Below are 11,719 nucleotides of genomic sequence, written 5' to 3' on the forward strand. Positions count from 1 at the left end.
TATCAAACAATATCATTGTTGTCACATGCAAGCAAGATTCTGTTGAAAATTATCCAAAAACGTTTGGAACAATATGTCAACAGAGAACTGCCAGATGTGCAGGCTGGATTTAGAAGAGGTCGTGAGACTAGGGATATAATAGCTAATGTAAGATGGATCTTGGCAGAAAGCAGAGAATACCAGAAGAATGTCTATCTGCTTTATTGACTATGCAAAGCCTTTTGACTGTTTGGATCACAACAAGCTATAGCTGACTCTGAGAAGAATGGGAATCCAGAACATTTGATTGTGCTAATGTGAAACCTATACTTGGACCAAGAGGCAATCGTCAGAACAGATACAGATCAGGGAGACACTGGATGGTTCAAAATCAAGAAAGGGGCCTGTCAGGGATGTATTTTTTTCCTCCATACCTTTTCAATCTGTATGCAGAACAGATCATCCGAGATGCTGGGCTGTACAAGGAGGAATGTCGCATCAGGATTGGTGGAAGATCTATCAACAATCTGCATTATGCAGATGACACAAACCCTGCTCGCTGAAACTGAGGAGGACCTGAAGCGCTTGTTGCAGAAGGTCAAGGACTGCAGCCTTCAATATGGATTGAAGTTCAGTATCAAGAAAACAAAGATTCTCACCACTAGGCCACTAGGATGGTGAAGCGATTGAGATAGTTAACAGTTGTAGTTTACTTGGCTCCACAATCAACACTCTTGGTAACAGCAGCCAAGAAATCATGAGACGAATTGCATTGGGAAAGTCAGTTGTGAGGGACCTCTCAAGAGTCAGGCTGGAGACTAAGGTGTGCCTGATCCAGGCTATAGTCTTTGCAGTTACGTGTACTGGTTGATACAGTTGTTAAAACAAAACACTTGGCTGTTCACCAAAAGCTTGCAGCCCATTCCCTATTGCTCCATTAGAAAAAAAATGTGATAGTCTGCTTCCATAAATATTTGTAAACTTAAAAACTGTTCTGCAGTTCTCCTCTGGCCTGTGTTCACTGTGAATCACAATCGACTGAAAGGCACAAAAGAGCAGCAGCCATTAGCCACATTGAGCTACCTACTTAGGTCATCAGAATTATCTTTTCAGGTACCAATCAGCGGTTTTCTTAATGTTCTAATTACAAGGTTATCTGAGTGTCTTAATTATATTTTTCCTTCAAGCCCCTTTATTCATTGTAAGATTTATTGTTACTTGACATTGAATTCATTCCAACACATGATGACCCCACATGTACAGAGCAGAACTATTCTATTTTCAATGCTGTGACAGTCCAGAAACAAATCTGCAAACTCAAACTTGGGTGAATTTGAGATGCCAAATGTTTTGGTCTGTAGCCCAACCTGGTGCTGTATAAAACAAAAACTCATTGCCTCCAGTGTGAAAAACAATATATACCAACTTTGTAAGTAATCTGGTATAAAAGAACAATTTTACTTTAAAATAACACAAAACACAGCAAAAACTCATTGCCATCAAGTCGGAGTTGACTCAAACCTCACCCTCCACTGAGTTTCTGAGACTGTAAATCACACAAGAAGATACAGCCCATCTTTCTCCTTCATAGTCACTGGTAGATTCAAACCACTAGAGATAATGTAGCTGGTGGGTTAGTAGCCCAACTCCCTACAAACTGAACCACTGTAGTTCCCTTGTTATTTTTAATGATCAGTTATTCAGAGTGTATGGCGCCTAATAATAAAAATATCACATCATAACCAGTCTTGTGAATATATATTCACCTAAGTTTACATTCCCACAGTTAATTTGCACTGTATTCCTACACATCCTCAACATTCGATAGTGTCAAGTTTGTTTAAATTTCTGCCATTCTAATGCTGAAATGGTATCTTTATTAATGGAATGGGTATCTTTATTTAAATTTTTCTAATTACCAGTGGGTTTGGTCATCTTTATAAGGCACTTGGGATTCTCTTTCTGCTTCTTCATCTTTGCTCTTCTTCAATTGTGTTATTATTCTTTTCCCTGCAAATTCTTGTGTAATCGGGATGTTGAGCTTCTGTCAGCTATATAGATGACATATACTTCCTCTACTCCTTTAAAATGTTACAGAAGTATTTTTGTTAGCTTTTTAAATTTTTTTCCCTTCTTACACACCCCCTATTTTCCTTTATGATGTTGTTGTTATGTGCCATCGAGACACCTGCGACTCACAGTGAACCTGTGTACAACAACCCCTAAACTCCCCCCTATCCTGTGCCAATCTCACCATCTCCAACACACCTGCCCCCATTATTACCCCAGTAACTGAATCAATCCATCTTATCGAGGGTCTTCCTCTCCTGCTCTGTTCATCTACCCTCCCAAACATAACATCCCTTTAAAGGACTGTTCCCTCCTTGCAACATGTCTAAAGTATGTCAGACGAACCTTCAGAATCCTTACCTCCAAGGAGCAGCCAGACTTCACCCTCTCCAGGACAAAGCTGTTCATTTTCCTAACAGTTCATGGTGTATTCAATACTCTTCTCCAACACCACAGCTCAAAGGCATCAGTTCTTCTTCTAGTATCCCTACTCATTGTCCAGCTCTCTGATGCATAGCAAGTCACTGCAAAGACCATGGCATATAGCAGGCGCACCTTAGTCTCCAGACTGACATCTTTACACGTCAGCACTTTAGCAAGGTCTCTAACCACAGACTTTCCCATTGTAATACATCTTTATTTTCCTGGCTTCTGGTACCAAGAGTGTTGACTGTGGATCCAAGCAAACCAAAACTGGGAACAATCTCAAATCTCTTCATCCTCCATTGTATTGCTGCAAATCTGCCCAGTGGTGAGAATCTTTGTTTTCTTGTTATTGAATCTCAATCTGTACTGAAGACTGGAGTCTCTGACCTTCCACAGCAAGTGCTTCAGGTCCTCCTCAGCTTCAGGTTGTGTCATCTGCATAAGGCAGACTGTTGTTGATTCTTCCTCCAATCCTGATGCCACATTTCTCCTCATAGAGCCCAGCCTCCCAGAAAACCTGTTCTGCAGAAAGATTGAAAAGGTATGGAGACAGGATACAGTCCTGGCCTACACCTTTCCCAGTTTTGAACCATGCAGTGTTTCTTTGCTCTGTTCTGACTACTGCCTCCTGGTCAAAGTATAGGTTTCTCAGTAGCACAATCAAGTGTCCTGGGATTCCCATTCTTCTCAGAGTTAGCCACAGCTTGTTATGATCCACACAGTCAAATGCCCTTTGCATAATCAATGAAAGAAGGATAGACATTCTTCTGGTACTCCTTGCTTTCAGCTAAGATTCCTCTAACATTAGCTACAATATCCCTATGGTACCCTGGCCTTGTCTAAACCCAGCCTGCACTTCTGATAGTTCTCTGTTAAAGTGCTGTTCCTGTCATTTCAGCAAAATCTTGCTTGCATGTGATATTAATGATATTATTGATAATTTCCACACTCTGTGGGATCACCTTTCTTTGGAATGGGAACAAATATAGATCCCTTCCAGTCAGTTGGTAAAGTGGTTGTTCTCCAGATTTCTTGGCACAACTTGGTGAGCACATCTAGGGCAGCATCTGTTATTTGAAATATATCAGTTGGTGTACCATCAATTCCTGGGGCCTTATTCTTAACCATTTCTTTCAAAGCAGTCTGAACTTCCTTCATCACCATAGGCTCTTGCACATATGTTTCATTAAATTCTTCTGTGTCTGCCAATTATTTTTTGTTTAATGACTCTGTATACTCTTTGAATCTTCTTTTAATACTTGCAGGATCACTTAGTATTCTGCCCAAAGCATCCTTAAATATTGCAACTTGAGGATGGACTTTCCTCTTCAGTTCCTTGAACTTAAGAAATGCTAAGTGATTTTGGCCTATTTGATTTTATGACTCCAACACTTTGCACATTTCATTATAAGAGTTTACTCTGTCTTGTCACACAGCCTTTGAAATCTCCTGTTCAGCTCCTTAATGTCTTGATTTCTTCCTCTGCTTTGGCTTCTCTTCGGACATCCATTTTGGTCTTTTCTTCCTCCTCCTTTTTTCCTTTATAGTTTGGTATTTATAACTGGTTTAAGAGAGTCCTTCCCTACCCTGAAGAAATGAAGGCTTTCAATTGAATATTCATTCATTAATTTTATGCATTTTTTAATTTTATGCATTCTTACAGCTTAGTTTTTATATTAGGTCTTCCCTCCATCTGAGATTTTACTTGGATGTGTTATTTCTTCTCAGAGTTAGCCACAGTTTGTTGTGGTCCACACAGTCAAAAGCCTTTGCATAGTCAATGAAACAGGCATTCCTCTGGTACTCCCTGCTTTCAGCCAATATCCATCTAACATTAGCTACAATATCCCTAGCACCAGAACCCCTTCTAAACCTAGCCTGCACTTCTGGCAGTTCTCTGTTGATGTGCTGTGCCAGTTGTTTTTGGATAATCTTAAGAATCTTTATTGCATGTGATATTAATGATAATGGTTCAAAAATTTTCACACCCTTTTAGATCATCTTTCTTTGGAATGGCAACAAACGTAAATCTCTTCCATTCCATTGGACAGGTGGTTGTCATCCAGATTTCTTGGTACAACTTTGTGAGCACATCTAGGGCAACATCTGTTTGTTGAAAATATCAACTGGTATATCATCAATTTCCGGGGCCTTTTTTTTTTTGCCAATTCTTTCAGAGCAGCTTGAACTTCCTACATCATCAGAGGCTCTTGCTCATACATTGTTTCATTAAATTCTTCTGTGTTAGCCAATTCCTTTTGGTATAGTGACTCTGTATACTCTTTCCATCTTCTTTTTTTTTTTTCATTTAGCTTGTTGATTTTTCATTTCAATGAACATCTACAGAGATTTTGGGATTCCATTCATTCATTGTTGCACCCTTCTCCCCGCACAAACCCCTCCCCCCTCCCCCCATTTGCTTTTTAATGCTTCCTGAATCGTTCAGTATTCTGCCCAAAGCATCCTTAAGTATTGCAACTCAAGGATTGAATTTGTTCTTCAGTTTAGTTTAAGAAATGCTGAGCAAGTTTGACCCCTTTGATTTTCTGACTCCAGCTCTTTGCACATTTTGCCCTACCCTTTGAAATCTTCTGTTCAGCTCCTTAATTTAATAATTTCTTCCCTTTGCTTTGGCTCTGGACACTCTAATGCAATCTTCAGAGTTTCTTCTGACATCCTTCTTGGTCTTTTCTTCCTCCTCTGTCTTTGTAATGATCTTTTGCACTCTTCCTGGGTACTATTCATAATATCCTTCCATAACTCATCTGGTCTTTGCTCATTAGTGTTTAAGGCCTCAAACCTGTTCCTAAGGTGGTTTTGAAATTCAGATGGTATAGACTCAAGGTCATATTTTGGTTCCCATGAATTTGATTTAATTTTCCTAAGCTTCAGCTTGAACTTGTATATGAGTAGTTGGTGGTCTGTGCCACAATCAGCATCTGGCCTTGTTTTCACAGCTGATAGTAAGCTTCTCCAGCTGTTCTTTCTACAAGTGTAATCAATCTGATTCCTATACACACTATCAGGTAAAATCCATCTGTATAGCCTGTATTTATGTTTCTTATAAAACATGTTTGCAAGAAATTACTTGGTTGTGCTTATGCAAAACCTGTACTTGGACCAGGTGGCAGTCATCAGAACAGAACAAGGGAATACTGCATGGTTAAAATTGGGAAGAGTGTACGTCATGTATGTGTCCTATCTCCATACCTTTTCATTCTATATGCAGAAAAGATTATCCAGGAGGCAGGGCTCAATGAGGAGAAATGTGGCATCGGGATTGGAGGAAAACTGGAAGACTCGTCAAGAATCTGCGCTATGCAGATGACACAACCCTGCTTGCTGAAACTGAGGAGGACCTCAAGCACTTGCTACTACAACCTTCAAAATGGATTGAGGCTCAATATCAAGAAAACAAAGATTCTTACCAGTGGACCAATTGGCAGCATCATATTGGATGGTAATGAGATTGAGATTATAAACAGCTTTAGGTTTCTTGGCTCCACAACCAGTACTCTTGGCACCAGCAGCCAGGAAATTAAAATTTAATTGAATTGAGAAAGTCTGCTGTTATATAACTCTCCAGAGTAGTGAAGAACAGTGATATCAATCTGGAAACTTAAGGTGTACCTATAATAGACATGGTCTTTGCTATCACTTGTTATGCATCAGAGAGCTGGACAATGACTAGGGATGATAGAAGAAGAATTGATGCCTTTGAGCTGTGGTTTTGGAGAGGATTATTGAATATATGTGCTAGGACTGCTAAGAGAATGAACAGGTTCTGCTTGCAATGAAGTAGGCTGCTCCTTGGAGGCAAGGATTCCGAAGCTTCGTCTGACATACTTTGGACATGTTGTAGGGAGGGACCAGTCCTTGGAGAAGAATGTCATGCTTGGGGTAGGGGTCACCTGAGCGCAGGAGAGGAAGACCCTTGATGAGATGGATTGACTCAGTGACTGGGGTAATGGTGGGTGTGTCAGACAATAAGATTGGCACAGGATAGAGCAGGGTTTAGGGCTGTTGTACGTAGGGTAGCTAGGAGTCGCAGGCAACCTCTTGGCACATAACAACATGTTATTTACTGTTGAGTCAAAGCCAATACATAGCTGACCTTCACCAGGTTTTCAGAGGCAGTAAATTGCACTGGCAGAGATTGCCCATCTTTCTCCCACTGAACAGCTGGTGAATTTGAACCACATACCTTGAAATAACAGCACAGTTCTTTATCACTAAGCCAATAGAGCTTTTTATTTTTATAATAGTAGATATCTAATGATGACTTCTAAAAATATATAAATAGCTAGTTTTCTAATATATTTACTGAAATGGGTTTTCCCTTCACTTCCCATCCCTGTCATGTGTTTGTGTATTATTATCATACTTGGTTTTATCATATTCGTGTTTTATAAGTTGCTGTATTAATCTAAATCTTTATGTGTTATTATATGCCATTGAGTCAGTTGCATCTTATAGTGACTGTGTGCACAACAGCTTTGAATCCTGCTATATCCTGGGCTAGCCTTATTATCTCTGATGCAGCTACCCCTATTACCCTAATCACTGAACCAATCCATTTTATCTAGGGTCTTCCTGTCCTGTACTGTCCCTCTACCCTCCCAAGCATGATGTCCCTCCTTGCAGCATGTCCATAGTATGTCAGACGAAGCTTCAGAATCCTTGCCTTCTATCTACCACCATTCTACCCGGAATATGCACGATCTTTGTCATAATCCTTGCCTCCAAGGAGCAGTCTGGTGTCACCCTCTCTAGGGGCAAACCTGTTTGTTCTCCTAGCAGTCCATTGTATACTAAATACTCTTCACCACCACCACAGCTCAAAGGCACCAGTTCTCCTTCTGTCATCTTTTTTCCTTATTTGCCTTCAAAATCTTTTTGTCTATTCTGTATCATCTAAAGATAACTATTTGTGCCATCCAAAAGTTCTTTCTCCTTTGATCAAAAAGAATTATTTCAGAAATGTAAGAATAGTTTAACTTTATAAATCATTGCATTATTTTCTTCATTATTTTGGCATAAAGTTGGTCCTAGTTTTGGGGGGTTTTAGTATAGTCTCCCAGAGTTGACACTTTACCTTTTTTAAATTTTTTGGCCTTTTGTTTTGTTTTGTTTTTATTGTTATAGCCAATCTTACTATTACTCTGAGAAAACCAAATTTTTTTCTAGATCTTTTCAAGAAGATTCTTTGTTTTTGTTTGGGAGTGAGTTATTTGTTTTCATTTGTTTACATTAAACATTCTTTATTGATCTAGTTTATTTGCTTTTGAAACCTTTATTGATTTTTCTTAACTTTAAAGAATAAAGGTAAAAGGAATCCCCACATCATAATCTAGTCTAAGGAAGGGACAACTAAGTTTTTGTTGTTGTTGTTTTGTTTTGTTTTTGTTGTTGGTCCTAGTTTTGGGGGTTTTGGTTTTGTTGTTTGTTGTTTTTATTCATTTCAGTCAACATTTACAGAGATTTTGCATTTCCATTCATTCACTGTTGCACTTTTCTTCCCGCCCACCTGAAAACACATAGTTTTTTAAGTTCAGTTGAGTACCTATAACTCCTTTAGAACTGTGTCCTTTTTTTTATTTTATTGTAATAGCTATATTGTTATATGCTCCTGATTTGAAACTGACTCATAGCTGACCTTCCTGTGGGATTCAGAGACAGTAAATCACATGAAAGGAGATAGCATGTTTTTCTCCCACAGAGCAGATGATGGACTATGTGCCTTTGAGTTGCAGTCCAGCTACTTACCACTAGGCCACCAGATCTCAGAACTGCATACCTTTTAAGGTTTATTCCCATCTTTCCTCCTCTACCACTACTTTTATGTGCTTTGTAATTGTCCCTTCCTTAGACTAGATTATGATGTGGGGATTCCTTTTACCTTTATTCTTTAAAGTTATTTAATCCTTTAGAAAATTCCCTTTTCTTATAAAAATTACATTTAAAGATTACTATTTTAAGTAATGAATCAGGAGCTTTCTGAGAAGCATGAAATTAATATAAAACTAATTTTCAGTGTTTCAGAAAAATTTTTTTCAGATGAGGCCAGTTAGTCTTGTCTTTGCTTATGTTTTAATGTGTAATAATTTTTTACTAGTGAATATAACTGTATGAGTTGGCACAGGATTAAATAAACTGTTGTTAGCAACTGTCAAGTTCACTAAACCTCATAACAACCCTATGAACACAAATTGAAACATTGTCCTATTGCTCATCACCTTCTAATTCTCTGCCATGCTCAAGCCCATTGTTGCAGTCATTGTGTCAGTCCATCTTGTTTACTGTTTTCCTGTCTTTTTGCTGACCTTCTGCTTTCCAAAGCTTAATGTCTTTTCCAAGAACTCACCCTTCATGATTGCATGCCCAAAGTTTGTGAGTTTTGTCATTCTTGCCTCGAAGGACCACCAACTTTGCACTTCTTCCAATATAGATTTGGTCTTCCAGTATAGACTTGTTCTTTTGGGTAGTCCAGAGGTTAGTAAATACTATTCACTAATACCACATGGTATTTCCGCTTATTTGTTATGCATTTGAGAGCTGGACAGTGAATAAGGATGACAGAAAATTCTGGATGCCTTTGAGCTGGAGAAGGGCACTGAACATCTCATGGACTGCCAAGAGAATGAACAGAGATATGTATTGGAGTGGGTGCAGCTGGAATGTTCTTTGGAGGCAAGAAGCCTCACATACTTTGGGCTGGTTGCTAGGAGGTGCTATCCCTTGGAGAGGGACATGATGCTAGGAAGAGTGGAGGGTAGGCAAAGGAGAGGAAGATACTCAACTAGGCAGATTGATGTGGTCACCCCTGCAGTGGGCTCTTGTTTGTCAGGAAGTGTGAGGATGGCTTGAGAACAAAGTTTAGATCTTTTTAAAAAAAATTTTTTTTTATTAATCTTAATGAAAGTTTACAGAGAACTTAGAGTTTCCAATCATTCATTGTTGTACTTTTCTCTCTGTCCACCCTCTCCCCCCAATTCACTCTTCTCCTTGAAAAGTAAAAGAAAAACTCTTTCATTGTTATGTAATCCCTCCCCCCAAGTCCACTCCACTATGCCATCTTCATTCTGGACTTCTGTAATGGAAAATAATACCCAATCATATATCCCTTTTAAACAGTTCTCTCCCTCATCTGTTTCAATGCAGTATACATTGTTCCCTCCTCTCCTTCTCTGCCTTCCCTCAACCCCGATGTCAGTACCATTTTACAACAGTGACCCTATGCAATATTTGTCCTTTTGTGACTCAGATATTTCACTCAGCATAATGTCCTCCAGGGTCATCCATTTTGCATAATATTTCATGAGTTCCTTGTTTTTCAATGCTGCATAGTATTGCATTGTGTGAATAAACCAGAGCTTCTGTGGCCAGTCATTTGTTGATGGACACTTGGGTTGTGTCCACCTCTTTGCTGTTGCGAGCAAAGCTGCAATAAACACGGGTGTGCATATATCTGCTTGGGTGGCGGTTATGATTTATTTAGGGTAAATTCCCAGTAGTGGAATGGTATTTCTATTTGCAACTTTTCGAGAAAGTGCCATACAGCCTTCCATAGTGGTTCCACCGTTTTACACTCCCACCAACAGTGAATAAGGGTTCCATTTTCTCCACAATCTTGCCAGCATTTGATGTTTGCTGTTCTGTTAAATTTTGCTGTTCTTACTGTGGTGAGATGGTGTTTTGTTTTGGTTCAGATCTTTTGTTCATAGGGTCGCAATGAGTTGTACTCAACTCAACAGCACCTAACAACGACAAACACCACAAGGCATTACTTCTTCAGTCTTTCTTATTCATTGGCCAAACTTCACATGCATAAAAAGCAATTGAAAATAGTATACCTCAATCTTTAAATAGACATCCTTGCTGTTTTACACTTTAAAAGGTCCATGATAGCAGATTTGCCAATACAACATATGTTTTAATTTCTTGACTGCTGCTACCATTGGTGTGGATTGTGGATCCAAGCAAAGTGAAATAATTGCCAACTTCAGTATTTTTTTTTCGATCTTTCTTGATGTAGACTGTTGACCCTGTTGTGAGGATTTTAGATTTCTTTATATTGAAGGTTAGTCTTTATTGAAGGTTATAGTCTTTGATCTTCTTCAATAAGTGCATTGCAAAAGGAGCATAATACAACGTAGAAGTGGCTGAGTCTAAATTCTGCCTGCTTCATAAAGGGAAACTTTCCATCAGTAACATCCATAGTAACAGTCAAATACATGGTCAGACATGCCACCCCATGTGATCTGCACCTATTTCTACCAGTCTTTGGATCCAGTGTTTGTTGCGACTTTATTCAGTCTTTACTCGCATTTGTGGGATTTATTAGGGAAATAAGTTGGGAAATGGTGAGGGCAAAGAATATCACACAATGCAAGTTCAGGTTTACTCCAGCAATCCCAGGCCAGATTAACAGCAAGACACAATACTTCCTTTAGTTCAAGTGAAAGTCTAGGTTCCACTCAGCGACACACATAAACCTCTGATTTCCTCAGTTATCCAGCAAACTTTATCTCAGAGCAATTACAAGTCAGCTTTTCCTTCAGTCATCCAGCAAGCAAAACCATTAACTATGGCTCCATCTCAAGGTTTCTTCTGGTTACACCTTGCCACAGTTTCTTTATCCTTTCCCCACCACCGTTTTTCACAGCAAGCAAAACCCTTAACTATGGCTCCATCTCAAGGGTTCTTCTGATTACACCTTGCCACAGTTTCTTCATCCTTTCCACATCACCTTTTTTCAGTGTTGAAAGCTCTCCTTTAGCCTGGTCCCACAGCTGCTGAATATTTATAAGACCATGTGTCTGCAGTTAGGGTAGTTGGAGATTATGCCCCCAGCAGGGGCTAATCCAATGAATAGAAAAGCAAATTTTTCACATAATACACTGATACCACATCTGTAAAGTCTTTCTCTCTACAAACTAGATTGTGTCATCTGCATGATGTGTGACACCAAAGAACAGCAAACTGACAGTAGTACTGGTAAAAACTAAAGAGTGTAAATATATGACACATTATAGATTCTGATTTCTTTTTTTATTATTCCATATCACTAATTAGGCATTCTTACTAATTTCAAGGTTTGTGATTTTTTAATTTGTATCACGCTAATGCGAAACCTATACTTGGACCAAGAGACAGTCGTCAAAACAGAGCAGAGCAACACTGCATGGTTCAAAATTGGGAAGGGTGTACGCCAGGGATGTGTCCTATCTCCATACCTTTTCAA

At 39.1% G+C, this 11,719-nt stretch overlaps 1 protein-coding gene across 1 annotated transcript in view; it reads left to right on the plus strand.

Moving 5' to 3' along the window:
- The window catches only part of REV3L (REV3-like, polymerase (DNA directed), zeta, catalytic subunit), a 229,381-nt gene that overhangs the window by 118,330 nt on the left and 99,332 nt on the right, over nt 1-11,719 (plus strand). The window lies entirely within an intron of this gene.

The sequence above is a fragment of the Elephantulus edwardii genome, unplaced genomic scaffold (genome assembly GCF_000299155.1).
Source record: "Elephantulus edwardii isolate Elephantulus edwardi_28Jun2011 unplaced genomic scaffold, EleEdw1.0 scaffold00002, whole genome shotgun sequence".
In the NCBI taxonomy this organism is placed as follows: Eukaryota; Metazoa; Chordata; class Mammalia; order Macroscelidea; family Macroscelididae; genus Elephantulus; species Elephantulus edwardii.